The 8,666-nt window shown below is 39.4% G+C and overlaps 1 pseudogene; it reads right to left on the bottom strand.

The window, feature by feature from the left end:
- Nucleotides 1–4,578: 4,578 nt before the first annotated feature.
- On the bottom strand, nucleotides 4,579–7,250 carry LOC149188228 (coatomer subunit alpha-1-like; annotated as a pseudogene).
- Between the last annotated feature and the right edge of the window lie 1,416 nt (nucleotides 7,251–8,666).

The raw sequence follows: 8,666 nt of genomic DNA, 5'->3' as shown, positions 1-8,666 counted from the left end.
ATGCCAGAGTTTACAGCTCTATCATGTTTGCAGCTTTTACCTAACAAAGCGTGGATGTGTAAGAATTGTAAAACATTGAAAGACCTAAGTTCCTCTTCTCCCCATTGATTACCTCTGTCTTCACTATTCCAGAGCTCTGACGCAGGCGCCAAGCATAAGGTTAAGATTTTTTTCATCATAAGCCTTAGATTCCCAATTTCCCATTACTCTTTTTGAGAATTGCGATTGATAGGTTTAGCAATCTCAGTTTTTGGGCATCTGGGTACTCAACAAACTATTGATTTACTGTGTGAAAAGGAAGTGGGTCTAATCAAGCACGTCTTCTGCAAGATAGAATTTGGGAGGGTTTTCATCGGATTTGGGCACCTGCGGTTGTTTGGCATGCCGGGGAAAATTGCCCTATTCTTTTCCTTAAGGGCCCAAATACCTCTTTTGTGATACATTTTTTATTGTTTGGCAAGCTGGGAAAAACTGCCCCCGTTCTTTTCCTTGAGGGCCCAAATAACCCTTTTGTGATACATTTTCGATCTGGAAAAGCGACCTACTCCCCTTATCAGTATCAGTTCTTTGTTTCTTGAAACCCTCTGCTTCCCATGGTAATCTCTCCTTCTGCTGCTGCAGCAATCTCTTCCTCTAATATCAGCTACAGAAGACGACTTACTATGAAATGCTATAATTTTACTACTAGTGTTCGGGATTTAAAAAAGGTTTGGTGCACCTAGTTTGGTAATAAAAACATGTGTAGAAAGTAGTGCTTTTTCTTTATGCGCCAAGTTTGGTCCCTTGGATCCTAATATAACATGCAATGAGTTTCAAATGACCTTGCCTCCAAAGAAAAAGGAAGACCAAAGAGTCCTAGATGTTGAAGCCCTAAAGGCCTTATAATTTGTTCCTGAGATGAAGCAGTGTTTGGCTGCGAGGTTTAGTTTGAGATTAGGAATGAGGCCACATGGTGTAAGTTTCCTAGGCAGCGTGAATATAATATACCCCACTACTAAATTTTCAGCATATAGACAGGTAAATATACAAATAATGCAAATCTAAATTGTGTCATAGCTTTCCTTCCTGCTGTGAGTCAATTGCATTAAAAGATGCCTTGGTTTCAGCAAATAAATGACACCTTTTCAAGTGCATGTAGCACAAACAGCTGGCTATAGAATTTCCAAGCCTTTCTAGTGTAAAAGTGATGTTATGTTCTGAACTTAGGATACCCATGTAAACAAAGATAGAAACCCAAATCTAAAGCCCTATGGCCAACATACAAGTATAGACATGAATACTGTTATGTAGATGCAAACCAATTCTTTTAAGCATTTTGTAAAATAGTTTTCATTCAAACACATAACAACTTCAGAGTTATAAATTTTGAGTCATAATTAAGAGAGGATTGTTATTTCCAGGCAGAAAAATTCACAAATGTTTACTTTGCATCTATAGTCATCATCAAAAGAATAAACCAACTTTGTTGTGCATGTACAAAAAAATTCATTCAGAAAATTCATAGAAATTTAAGTCTCTTGTCCAGCCAATTAGGGCCAGTCTGTACTGGTTAGGTACCAGTCTAGTTAGCAGGCTGGTTCAATACCATGCCCAGTCCAACGGGGCGATTTGACCAGTTCTGATTCTAACAGGACCTACATATGAAAAAGCATTCAAACAATTGCATTGATTTCTGGTGTTGAATAATAAGACCCTAGTGCCTGTTTCTACTCAGACAAACCACTAGAACACTTGCATGATAAAGATAGGATAAACACCCAGGGGGTTCTATCAAAAATTCTCGAGACCTAAAGCTAAATTACTGGCACTTTTCATCGTCTGAGACTGAGAAAGGGAAGCAAAAACACAGACTGAAATTTCAAATTGTAAACAATGAAAAAACATGGAAAGTTTTACTTCTACTATCACTTCAGTGATCAATAAACAACCTCCTCCAGTCTCTTAAGAAGACCCTCAAGTCTGTCCAAGACTTGTTAGTGATTGTCCTGCCATATCTCTCAACGTGGCTCTCAAAGGTAGAGAGTGCAATATTGATATGGAAATATGCATGGGTAATGAAATTTCTTGAAATAAAGATGCACATTTAGCACCCAGAAACATCGGAACCCACAATGGAAAGCTCACATATAGGGCAGATATTTCCTTGTATGACTGGAACAAAGCATGTTGTACAATATGGATAGGACACATCCTTCTGATTGACCATGGTATATAGGTGTAAAAGTTGCTACACCACCAACAAAAGGATTTCTGAAGTCAAAATCATAATTCAATTTTTTGGCATCCTACAGTTGCCTTTTGCATGCCTGCAGAACTTGTTGTACCTTTGTTGAATGGTTGCAGGGGTTCACTTTCCAATAGTCATCAAGCAAAGTTAGCTGTTGTACTAAAGCTCCATCCCTTATAACAAACACCCATGGTATTCAGCAAAGCCAACCTCAAATGGAATTTTTGAAGGTTGCTATGACTAAAATAAACTGCAAGCTCTTTCTGTCGAACAGTATCATCCTTAACTTCCTTTCTCTTGAACTGCATCTAAAGACCCAGAACACAACCGCAAGCTCACATATAGCACATAGATTTCCCTTTATGATTGGAATAAAGTGTGGTGTACAATGTGGACAGGACACATACTTCTGACCACGGAATAGAGGTGTAAAAGTTGCTCCAAAAAAAACAAAAGGATTTCTAAAGTCATAATTCAGTGTTTTTAACATCCTGCAATTACCTCCCACATGCCTGCAGAACTTGCTGGGCCTTTGTTGCATGGTTTGCAGCGAGCTCATTTGCCAGCAGTTATCAAGCCAAGTTAGTGGCCCTGTAGAGTTCTGTGCATGGGGGGCGACAGCATGAACTTGCTACAGCAAGGCGGCTGAGGACTAAAGGAGTAGGCCAAGGCTTTGAAGTCTGCTACAGGAGGACTGAGGAAGCAGACCATGGCCTACAGGATGTAGCTGAAGAACTGCAAGATGGGTAGATTGCTGATTGAGTGTACAGAGGGCATGCCAGGAGGGCTGCCAAGTCACTAGGAGCAGTCCAAAGTGTCCAAGGAGTTGGTTGTTGGAGCTGCTAAAGGAACAGCAGCTATTGCATGTTGGGACTTCAGTTTATAGTTTATACAGAGCTAACAGCTGTAAGTATTGTCTCGTATTTGGCATTTTGTGCAGGGATTGTAAAGGGCCATTATCCCTAGTGAATAGAAAAGAAATTATCACTGGTGTTTTATTTCCAACTGGAATGATGATATGGTGAAGACCTTGTTGTTGTAGCTAAATGTACTGAAAAACCAAGCTTTTATGTTTTGGAAAACTTGAATTTCCCTAGCAAACACCTATGGTGTTTAGCAAAGCCAACCTCAAATGGACTTTTTGAATGTTACAATGAGTAGAATAGGCTGCAAGCTCTTGTTGTTCGACAGTATGATCCTTAACTTCCTCTTGACCCCCATTTGAAGACCCAGAACACATTCTTTAGCAATTCCAATCAATTTCTTCACCTTCTCAACTCCTAAAAGAAATCTACATCAATAACTGGAATTGCGTGCAAGATTGTAAGAAATAACCTTAATGCTTCACTAAACTTCCCATCTGCTGTGGCTTTGTAAGCTAACTTCCCATCTGTTGTGGCTTTGTAAGCTAGTCTAAGTTTCTCATCTAATAGAAAAAGCTTAAATTCCAAAGCTCATGGACCTCTAACATTTGAGCTAGCAATCTCACTCTAGCCTCCCTCTATTGCTAAGAAGACCACAGTGCAGAAACAAATGTAGGGAGGTATGTATGGCTGCCCATGTAAAGATCCAAAAACAAAGGTTTTAACTTTTAATGGAGTGAAATTCTTAATACCAAGTTGTTGACTTGAGAGCTGCATCGCCATATTAATGTTACTAGCAGCTGCATCCTCACCTGCAAGAAAAGATTTTCTGTATCCATATTTGAATTACTGGCATACGTGGTGATGGCGTAACTAATGACATTATGAGTTGTACCTGCAACATTTGCAGCTTAGACATCTGTAGGGAGGTTCAAAGCTTCTACATCCCATCCTACCTCATCGTCATTGTCTCCTCTCACTTCTCTATCATCGACCACTACAACCTCGCCATTTTGTTTTTCAACTCCAAAAGTGTCAAGGTCTTAACCCCTGTTGGCTGCAGCTCCTTCATTCTCTTCTTCATGGACTGCACCCCCTGCATTATCCAACCCACCAGAAGTGTCAAGGTCTTAACCCCTATTGGCTGCAGCTCCTTCATCCTCTTCTTCATGGACTGCAACCCCTGCATTACGCGACCCACCCTCAAAAAGGCCTTTGGTAACCCTCAATAACAGCCATTCACGATTGTGACAAATTGATGGAGGCACAATAAGTGATGATTTCTTTCCAGATGGCAGAGTGGGCAGATTGCCACCTAACAATTAAGTACAAGCATATCAACAATCTCTGTAAGCCCATGAACTGTTGCACTCACATATGGGCATTGTGAAACTGACCCATAACATCAATTTATATTTATGCAATCCCCAACATCTTCAAAAACTTATCAACATTGTCCATGACAAGATACAAAATGAAAGCCTTTCAAAATTCTTTAATCTTTGGTAAGCATATTCAACAATGGCAGCATTTCCTTACCAAAGGGCCTCAGTTCCCAGTGTATACCAGCGACCTTAACATCTCTCTATTTTGCAGAAGCAACATCAATTTGAATAGTTTCACCCTACACTGCTAAGTTAGATCATGCCTTCTCATCTTTGAAAAAGTGAAGTGCCGCCTCTGGGAAGCCCTTCAGATGCAGCTAAGCAATCACTGCCTATCCACAAATCAGTTCCTAATCATGCTCATAACATTGTCATACTTCCTTTTTATCAGTGCCAGCTTGAATATATACTCATGCATCAATCTGTATGACACAGTTATTTCCAACTCATTCATGCGACTGACAGAATTCTCAGACACCTTCATTATACATACTTGAACATCAAGTGTTCCAATAAGGCCACCGTTTCTGTTTGGAAGACAACAAAGCACAATTGTCACCCCGAGCACCACTCAAGTTTTAACACAAATAATCTTATGCAGAGAACAATGTACAAGCTCCTTGCTTCCAATGATGATTGCATGCTTGCTCAGCAAGGCTACATTTTCCATGTCATCTGACTAAATGTATTTAACAAATGGAATATGGAGGTCCCCAGGTACAATCCTCTGTTGCAAACCAAGGTTGCTGTCTTTTCTTCCTGCATTGTGTCACTCTTCTGTCCCAACACTATCTTCTGGCCCAAGAAGAAGGTTTTATGTTCCTGCACAGAAAATTGTATCCACAGTTACTGGACAACTAGACTTCTTGATCACCTTATTTCTGCGATTTTTATCACTTGGTTATGACTCATGTCAGTGACTACCGATTGATTGCAAGCAAAAAAGACAGCAGGTCCTCCAAGTCGCTGTCTTTTCTTCTTGCATTGCGTCACTTCTCCCAAGTCCCAACACTATCCTCTGGCCCAGGAATAAGTTCATATCACCCACCATCAACATCCAAACGTATTAGGACAACATTCTCCATGGGGCTAAACAACAATGATCATCATCCTTGATCCAATTCATGGATCCAACCCTTCTTATCTGTATAAGTTGAGAGTATTTTTGAGTTGCAAATTGATGAGCAAACAAAAAATGTTCATTGTTGCAGTATAGGGTGCCCTCATAAACAACAAAAGCAGATCTTTCTCTTTCTAACTTGAAAACAATCATCCCACGGTCATGCCCAGCAGCAAGAAGATTCACATCAAGATGTGCTACAAGGATCCAGAAGCAATCATGGTCTCTACGAAATGTTTGGACACCTCTACAATACTTGGATACATCTCAAACTCAGATACTTTTATCTTCTAAATGTTAACAAAAATGTCGTGGCGTGGATGGAACATCACATGAGACATATAGTTCACATGCCCTCTTAAAAGTTAAAATATCCAACTTCCCAAGCTTGGTACCTGAGAATAAAAAACATACTAACTTTTCACAAGTGAATTATCTACAAATTTTTCACGTGCCCTCCTAAAGTATTCAACTTCCCAGGCCTTGATCTCTGAGAACAAAACTAACTTTTCACATGCCCTCTTAAATTATCCAGCTTGCCAAGCCTTGGTATTCGAGAACAAAACAAACTAACTTTTCACAAATGAATTACATGCAAACTGAGATGCTACTCAAGAAAGCGGAGTAACAGGCAAACAGAAAAGAAACAAAAGATATATTAAACCAATAAAAAAAAAAAGAAGAAGAAAGAAAAAAAAAAAGTTAATACATCTCTAATGAAATAGATATAGCTTCACCAAGCAATTGAATCTGCATGCCATTCAATCTGCTTGGTGACCATCTGCTCCTGACACAATCAATGGCAAGCTGGGATGAAAAGCAGCAGCCCAGTTCACTCCACGGTCATGACATTCCAAAACATATTTGACAATAGCATCACCCTCTCCAAAAATATCTGTGTTCATTTGTGTTAACCTTAATATCATTAGCAGACGGTTTTCCTCCTCGGAGCACAAATATCCCATACACAATCAGTCTGATCCAAGGGGCTTCAAATGACCAAATCTTCCTTATGATGAAAAGAAACACACATTACACAAAAAAATGTTGCCAGTAAGGTCAGATACAAGTTCAAGATTACCAGTTCCATATCATTATTGTTTATTCGTCATTGGCACTGACAATCTAAGGATACTCATTGTGGAACTTAACTCTCTGGATATAGGCAGCGGTGCATATTGTAGTTCCATATATTGATCTTAAAGACATTCCCTGTAACATTAACAAGTAAATTGGAGTTATAACAACTTTTCATAATTGTATTTTTGACTGTTATGTCAGATGACTTGCAGTTAATATCATTTACAATCGAAGGCACTACTCTTTAGATGTCATAAATATACACGTACAATGTCTACATAAGAAGCTACATGGCTGGGAAGCTTCGCTAAACCTACCAATTCTAAAATAACTTTGTTCCTAGGATGGGAGAGGGTGGGATTTTTTCTTGCAGCTCTCCTTTGGCTAAGTGGTTGCACTATGAGAGGCATTTCTAAGTCTGCCAAAATCACCAAGGACTTATCATCTGGCCCAATCTCCGCCCATTCAGAAGGTTTTAAACTAGGTATCAGAGTTTGATTACCTTGCGACCTTTTTCCTTGCGTGTAATTTCTCACCCCACCCTCCATCCAGTAGCAAGACTGAGATATTCTCATAGCTCCAAACAAAAATTGACTCTATTCCTAATAGCTCATGAAGAAGAGCTCCAAACAACAATTGACTCACAAACAGGGAAAGATAACATTCTCTTCCCAGCCACCCAAGCTAGACCCAATTGACACCACTACAAAACTTGCCACTAGACATGTGTAATTTCCAGACATTTTACAATACATAGCAAGTAAAGGTAATCTCCTAGTTGATCCATGAAATTTTTTTCAAAATACATGAGGGACTCACACAACGCCAATGTGTTCAAGACCCTCTCCATGTCACCAAGGTGTTAGACACCCACCATTCCAGGATATAAAAATGTATCCATTGAAACACATATCAATTGTCCAATTCATGGAACTACTGAAAAATGAACCTTGGTGATCAGTTTCAAAGCGCTTCTCAATCTCTGAAATACATAAAAAAAGAGGTTCACATGGACCACAAAACATGCAATAAATATCCAAGCCAGTTGGCTTACCTATAGACACAAACACGGCTGAGCCTTGTGAAAATGTACTCCTCTAACCGACCCATCATGCTCATCAAATCTATCAATGTTCCCACCTGATAATGCCATTGTTAGTGTCAGTGTTTGCAGTCTTCCACCAGTGATCAAATATGCTCTTATAAAGTGGTCTTGGGGTGTCGAAATCAAATTTTTGTCATTTCAGTGAGTCTTCAAGTAAAATTTAGTCACTAGGTATTAGGTCTAGGATTGTTTTCACTCCTTCCAAAGTTTTCCAAGTACTGGTCCATGTCATCATTCGGCCAAGTGTGCCATCATTCAAAGAGTTGTCATCATTATTTCAGGTTCTAATGGGTCATTTTACACCTTGTTTGTGCTTCAGTTGTGCTTAAGGCTCATTTCCCTCTCCTAGGGTTTTGAAGGTAATTTTTTTTGGATGGTCAAATCATCAAAAAAACTTGTATCCTGATGTTAATACACCTTCCCCTATCCTTAATATACCTTCTTAAACACTTCCCATCACTTATATCCCTCAAATTCATCATTTTCCCACAAACCCTAGCCTATTGCTACAATTTAACACTTTTCTAGGTTAGACCTGTGTTTTGCCCTGTTAGATCCCTTCCCCTCACTTAATCTTTGAAATTCTACTTTCCCCTGCTTCCTAACATCCCTCCCTACTTCCCAAAATTTTCTCAAGAAATTAGAAGCCCCTCAACCCCTTCATTTCCCTTCATTTCTACAAATGCCCTGTTCCACACATCGGGATAGGTTGTATTCAAATGATGTTTCTGAGCAAGAAAAAATGAATTTGAAAAAAGTGAGAGAGGTTTTCTCCCATAATAGACTCGAGAAAAAAAACCTCATTCAGTTTTTACACAGGTCTCATGGTTTGGGAGAAATGTCCAAAACATCATTTGCTTCGGGAGAGTTGTTGCATTTCTGGAGT

The sequence above is a fragment of the Pinus tabuliformis genome, chromosome 3_1 (assembly GCF_031772625.1).
Source record: "Pinus tabuliformis cultivar Carrire ecotype Pingquan chromosome 3_1, CPIR1, whole genome shotgun sequence".
NCBI lineage: Eukaryota > Viridiplantae > Streptophyta > Pinopsida > Pinales > Pinaceae > Pinus > Pinus tabuliformis.
Note: the sequence above shows the minus strand (reverse complement) of the source record. Positions and strands in the feature narration are given on the sequence as shown.